Below are 7394 nucleotides of genomic sequence, written 5' to 3'. Positions count from 1 at the left end.
TAAACATTCTTGCACTTTACATTCTTGTATTTTTACATTTCTGCAATTTACATTTCCTTTTATGTTTCTTTCGAAGTTATATTTACGTGTATAAAAAGTTTACTTCGCATGATTAGTCATATGATCACATTGTAAACGAGTTTCGAAGCAAAAACCAACAAATATGAACCAAATTATATCAAAAGACAATTGTTTGACTATGTCCCAGGATCAATCTAGTCGATCCTGCGAGTAATTAAAGTATAAATTATAGTTTGGAAGACCAGCGGTTGTTTACCGAAAATCACCGTAAACACCTATATACCTAAAAACAAGATAAAAAGCGACCTTAGAGGCCGAAGTAAAATACATGGTTGTCGAAGCCAAACATGACAAAAGAAAACTGACAAGTCCTGGTAAAGACTTCGATCCTGAACCACTTGATAAGGTTCAAGATGAGGTACAAGGCCAGAGGCTCGACGCCATCTATGATGACGGGCCTTTGGGTTTCAAAAAAGATTCACTGGCGAACAACACCAAAATGCTAGCGCAGGATCCCCTCAAAGAGAGAGACATAGGCGTAGGGGCGACCAAAAGGCCAACATATATCAGCGCCAACATTATCCCTTAACTCAAGATCAAATTGATCCAATTGTTGAAAGAGTTCAAGGACTATTTCGCTTGGGATTACAATGCAATGACTGGTTTTAAGCAGAGATCTCGTCAAACTGAAGCTGCCAATTAAGCAGGCTCTGAGGCGTTTCACACCTGAATTTTGTCGAAGATCAAAGAGGAGGTCGAAAGACTTCTCCATTACAACATAGTTCTAGTCATAAAGAAAAATGGCAGTCTTATGATTTGTATAGATTTTAGAGACTTAAATGATGCAACCCCAAAAGATGAATATCCAATGCTTGTGGCAGAAATTTTAGTATATTCTTCTGCAAGACATGAGTACCTGAGTATGCTCCACGGATACTCCGGTTATAACCAAATCTTCATTGCTGACGAAGATGTTCCCTGAATGGTGTTTCGATGCCCTGACGCCTTAGGCACCTACAAATGGGTGGTGATGCCTTTTGGCCTAAAAATGCTGGGGGCAACTTATCAAAGGGAAATGAACTCAATTTTTCATGACTTTATCAAAATATTCATGCAAATTTACATTGATGATATTTTTGTTAAGTCTCTTTCAGGAAAAAGTCATGTTGACCATCTTCGACAATCATTTGAAACAATGAGGAAGTAAGGTCTGGAAATGAATCCTCTCAAATGCTCTTTTGGTATGAAGGTCGGGGATTAATTAGGCTTCATGGTCCACAAGAAACGGATTGAAATAAATCAAAATAAGACCAAGGCCATCATGGAAGCAAAAGCACCATCAACGAAGAAGGAATTATAGTCATTACTGGGTAAAATCAACTTCTTAGAGGTTTATTTTGAACTTAAGCGGTAAAACTCAAGCCTTCTCACCATTTCTTCGACTGAAGAAAGAAGGTTTTGAATGGTGGCAAGCTCAACAAGAAGCTTTCGACAAGATCAAGCATTATCTTTTTCATCCTCAAATACTTTATCCTCCATGTAGAGATAGGACTATGAAGTTGTACATATCTACATCTGATGTAACCTTAGGGAGCATGTTGGCTCAAGAGGATGAAAATGGCGTGGAAAGAGCTATTTTCTACCTTAGTAGAATTTTAAATGATGTAGAAACTAGATGTAGTTCAGTTGAAAAATTATGTCTATGTATATGATTTTCATGTACAAAGTTAAAGCATTATATAAATTTAGTGGATGTTTATGTTTCTTCTTATTTCAATGTTATTAAACATATGTTATCTAAGCCTATATTGCATAGTCGAATTGGGAAATTGGCACTGGCATTACCTGAATATTCATTAACATGTACGCCTTTAAAGGCTGTGGAAGGAAAAATAATGGCAGATTTCATAGTCGACCACTCCATAGTCGAGAGTCCTTTAAACTATCTCAAACTCGAGCCTTGGAAATTTATACCTTGATGGCTCTAGTCATAAGAATGGAACAGGTGTGGGAGTCCTAATTATTTATCCTAATAAAATCATAAAAAAATTCAAGTATAAGGTCAAAGGGCTTTGTTCAAATAACGAGGCCGAATATGAGGCTCTGATAGCCAGACTTGAGATCTTTATGGAATTGGGGGAAACTCAAGTCGAAATAATGAGTGACTCCGAGTTAATTATAAAACAAATCACAAAAGAATAAAATTGTGTCAAAGAAAATCTTATCATATATTTTGTGATAGCTAGTAGACTCCTGCCAAGGTTCGAAACGGTAAGTATTCGATATATACCTCGACTTGAAAACCAAGAGTCCAACGATTTGGCCTAGATTGCTTCAGGGTATAAAATTTCAAAAGAAAAGCTACAAGATGCAATCGAAGTTAGAGGAAGGATCTTCTTAAAAGTATTAAAAGAAATTAAAAATCAAAACAAATACACAATAAAAAGATAATATAATTAAATGGGCTAGGGGGTGTAATTTGAGTTTTCAAACAACTATCACTTAGTTAACAAAATAAATGGGCCAAACAAGCATGGAGGGTGAAAATAACATGCATGACAAAGGCCAAACAAAATTAAAACATTATTTCAATTTCAGATTTTTATTTCATTTTTAAAATAAAACAAAAATACGTGGACCAATCAGAACGCGTCGACACATATTTTTGAATTTGAAAACTGGCGCCAAAAGCTTCATCAACTCCAAATTTCCCCGACCACCGTCTCCACCATGGACAGTGGTGGCTTTCTCTAAAAATCAAGAACTCTAACATCACTCCACTCCAAATGTACCACTGAGTCCGAATATCATCATAATTTTCACTAACTCATCACCAATTTTCGTAATTGAAGCAAAACATTCAAGAACCCTAGGTTTTAGATTTAAAATTAAATGACTAATACGCATGACCAATGTAAATTGAGGTTAGGGCTATCATTCCTTATAAAAGTACGCACACAATAGAATCCAACTTTGCAAGAAATTAAGCTGAATTCTTAGATTTAAAAGTTTAAGAACTTTAATAATCGGATACTATCCGATGCGTCTTCTCAAGGCGTTTCAAAGTGAGAAAAGATCCATATAGCTTTAGAAGAATCCAGATTCATTTGGTTTTAAATCTTACTAGATTGTCCAATCCAAAATCAGCTTAGGTAATGAAGAAGTGAAGTTCAATCTGTCTGGTTTAAGTACTACAGAAGTGTGATGATGCATCCAAAAGCTTGATCATGATGTATATAAGGTGTTTGAAGCAAGAGATTATGGAAACCCACACTAAAATGAAGAATTCAAAAATTGCTCCATGGATAAAAGCTTGAAGATGTAGATCTGGAATTGTCGAAGAATTGGCTTCGAAAGTGCATATAGAAGAGCCTATTATTAATGTGACAATGATGAAATGGAGAAATTTGAGAAAGAATGAGGGAGAAGTGTGAATCGAAGAGAGAGAGAAAGAGAGAGAGAGAGAGAGAGAGAGAGAGAGAGAGAGAGAGAGAGGGGGAGAGAGAGATAGAGAGAGAGAGAGAGAGATAGAGAGTTTGAAGGTAAATTAGGTGAAAATTGGTGAATATGAGATTTGGAGAGAAATGGAGATTATATAAAAGTTTATTAGCTAGCAATGGAAGTTTGAGATAGGTTTGGATCCTTAGTTGAGGCTTGGAACTGGGTTTGGAGTTTCTTACTCTTGCAATTTCACTTAAATGGAGGTTTGGTTGCCAGCTATGGATACAAGGTCATTAGGCATGGAATGAGGGTGGTAAGTGTTCAACAAACTTGTTTAGAGGTATGGAATTGATCTGCACGTGCAAGAAGGATCTGGATCAGTTTTATGTAATTGACTTTTTCAAGTGGCAAGTTATAATCCAATGGTTACTTGGATTTCAAGCAATGTTCAGTCATGTTTTTGAGGTGGAAGAAAGGTGATTTAGGTGTTGCAACATGAAGGAAACATGTAGAGGGGATAAAAATAAAAAGGAATGATCTAGGTCATTTTTTCATTTGAGTTGATTTGGAGGTCTGAAACCTATTATAAACACAGGTAGAGCCTAGTTTTGGAAATGGACTTAGGCAAATGCAATTTCAACTAGCTATCTTCTAACCACCATAACTTTCCACTCAATTATCCAATGGCCTCCAACTTTATATCAAATTAAAGCTCTTATAAGACACTACAATTTTGATGTTGGGATCCTCTTAAGACCAGGCTTTGGTAAATAGTTATTTTCTTTGGAAAATCACCAATTTCAACTGCTAAACACTTGGAAAAATTTCTAAGTGTTTTGGTCAATTTTACCAACTTGCACATCCATCTTTGGCTTGACTTTTAAACCATTTAGAAACTCATTTTGACATGAAACCTTCTATTAAATTGTAGTATCATGTGCCATCTTCAATTCCAGCCCTTGAATGCCATTTTTTGAGTTTTGAGGAGAAAGATACAATCATGAAACTTAACTAAAATGAACATGTCAATTTCCATACTTTGAAATACTTTGAAAACCCTAATTTTGCAATTTCCTTGATTTTCTTGATTTCTTGATTTCTCTTGATGTAACTTAATCAAATCTTGATGTAACTTGATCAAACCTCATATTATCATGAGAAGTGACTTGAAATGTTCATGTTGACCAAGAAAAATCCACAATTGACTTTAGCTGAGCGTGATGACGAGAGCAATGCAGAGCTGTGGTTTCTTTACTCAGGATACAACAAGCACGTGACAGGTAACAAACAGTGGTTCACAAACATGGATGAACAATATCAACAATCTTTCAAGCTTGGAAACAACTTCAAAATGGCAGTAGTTGGGAGAGGTGATATTAGACTGCATGTTAATGGAATTATGCAAGTAATCATAAATGTTTATTATGTCCTTGAGTTAAACAATAACCTGATTAGCATCGGGAAATTGACAGAGAAGGGAGTCTCTATGTTGATTCGAAATGGAGAATGTCCTTGTTATCATTTAAAGGAAGGGTTGTTTTTGCAAACGAATATAACAACAAATAAAATGTTTGCATTTCATGCAAACCAAATGTCTCAAATACCAACATGCTTCAAGACTGTCACAGAAGATGAAACACATCTTTGGCATTGTCGTTATTGCCATATAAATTGTAAGGGGCTGAAAACCCTCCAATCTAAGAAGATGGTAACAGGGCTTCCTGAAATAAGAACACCATGCAAGTTGTGTAAGGGATGTGTCACAGGTAAGCAACAAAGGAAGTCTCTACCAAAGAAAAGTTTATGGAGAGCTACACAAAAACTCCAATTAGTGCACTCTGACATTTGTGGGTCAATCACATCTTCATCAAACAGTGGAAAAAGGTACTTGATTACTTTCATAGATGATTACAATAGAAAAATTTGAGTGTCATTTTTATCAGAAAAGTTTTAAGCTTTTGCGTCATTTTAAAATTTTAAAATTTTGGATGAGAAAGAAATAGGGGCTTCAATTCATTGTCTTCGAACATATAAGGGAGGATAATTCACCTCTCAAGAATTCAATTCATTTTGCAGCTCACAAGGCATTAAAAGACAATTGACACCAGCATTTACCCCTCAACAAAATGGAGTTGCCGAAAGAAAGAACTAGACCATTATGAACATGGTTAGATGCATGCTGTCAGAAAAACGTATTCCTAAGTTCTTGTGGGCAGAGGCAGTAAATTGGTCAGTTCACATTCTCAATCGAAGCCCAACCTTAGCCGTGAAAGATGACGCCGGAAGAAGCATGGAGTGACATCAAGCCAGTCGTCCATTATTTTAAAGTCTTTGGTTGTAATGCACATGTTCACATACCAGAAGCCAGTAGAAAGAGGCTTGATGCCAAGAGCTTTCAGTGTGTGATGTTAGGGATAAGTGATGAATCCAAAGCATATAGACTCTTTGATCCAGCTACCAAACGCATTGCGATAATATGTGATTTTTGAAGAAAATGAGTGCTGAATTTGGGAAACAAAATCCATAAAAGCTAAAACTTAATATGCTAGATTGGGGAGAAAGTGAAGAAGAACAACCCGAGTCTCCTCAAAGTGAAGAAGAAAATGGAAATACAAAAGGTGCAGAAGAAATAGGCTCTTCTTCAAGTCAATCAAAAGGAGAGGCTCGAGAAGAAGGAAGAATGAGAAGACCACCAGTATGGATGCAAGATTATGAGAGTGGTGAAGGACTTTCTGACGAAGAATAGGCACAAAATCTTGTGATGCTTACTGTAAAAAATGATCCAACATCACTTGAAGAAGCTGTCAAAAGTGAGAAAAGGAGGGCTGCAATGAATAAAAAGATACAGGCAATAGAAAATAATAATATTTGGGAGTTGACTAACCTACCAACAGGTGCAAAAATATTGGGCTGAAATGGATATTTAAAACAAAGTTGAATGAGAATGGAGAGGTTGAGAAGTATAAGGTTAGACTTGTGACAAAAGGGTACTCTAAAAAATATGGATTTGACTACACTGAAGTATTTGGACCAGTGTCTATATGGGATACCATTTGAATGGTAATTGCTCTTGTTGCCCAAAAGAGATGGAATGTGTACCAACTAGATGTAAAAAAGCACTTTTTTGCACTGAGAGTTGAATGAAGAAGTTTTTGTTGATCAACCACAAGGTTATGTGAAAAGGGTGACGATTTGAAGGTGTGCATATTAAAAAGGGAATTGTATGGTCTTAAACAAGCACCACAAGCATGGTACAGTCGCATTGAATCCTATTTCACCAAGGAAGGGTTCGAGAGATGTCCATATGAGCACACTTTGTTTGTGAAGCTTAGTGAAAAAGGTAATATTCTCATTGTTAGCCTTTATGTTGATGATTTAATATTTACCCGTAATGATGATAATATGTTTAAGGAGTTTAAGAAATCTATGGAAAAGGAATTTAATATGCCAGACCTTGGTAAAATGCATTATTTTCTCGGAGTTGAAGTAATTCCAAATGAGGAAGGAATTTTTAGTTGTCAAAGAAAATATGTTCTAGAATTGTTAGAAAGGTTTGGCATGGAGAAGAGTAATTTGTCAAGAAACCATATTGCTCTTGGATGCAAGCTAACTAAAGATGAAAATTGTGTGAAGGTTGATGCTACAAAATATAAGCAGATTGTTGGTTTTCTAATGTATTTAGCAGCCATAAGACCTGATCTAATGTATGTGTTAAGCCTAATAAGCAGGTTCATGAACTGTCCTACTGAGTTACATATGCAGGCTATAAAAAGAATTCTCAGATATATCAATGGTACAATAAATTTGGGAATTATGTATAAGAGGTATGGAATTGAAAAGCTTGAGGCCTACACAGATAGTGATTATGCAGGTGATTTGGATGATTGAAAGAGTACTTCTGGATATGTTTTCTTGCTTAGTTCAGGTGTTGT

The sequence above is a fragment of the Vicia villosa genome, linkage group LG3 (assembly GCF_029867415.1).
Source record: "Vicia villosa cultivar HV-30 ecotype Madison, WI linkage group LG3, Vvil1.0, whole genome shotgun sequence".
NCBI lineage: Eukaryota > Viridiplantae > Streptophyta > Magnoliopsida > Fabales > Fabaceae > Vicia > Vicia villosa.
Note: the sequence above shows the minus strand (reverse complement) of the source record.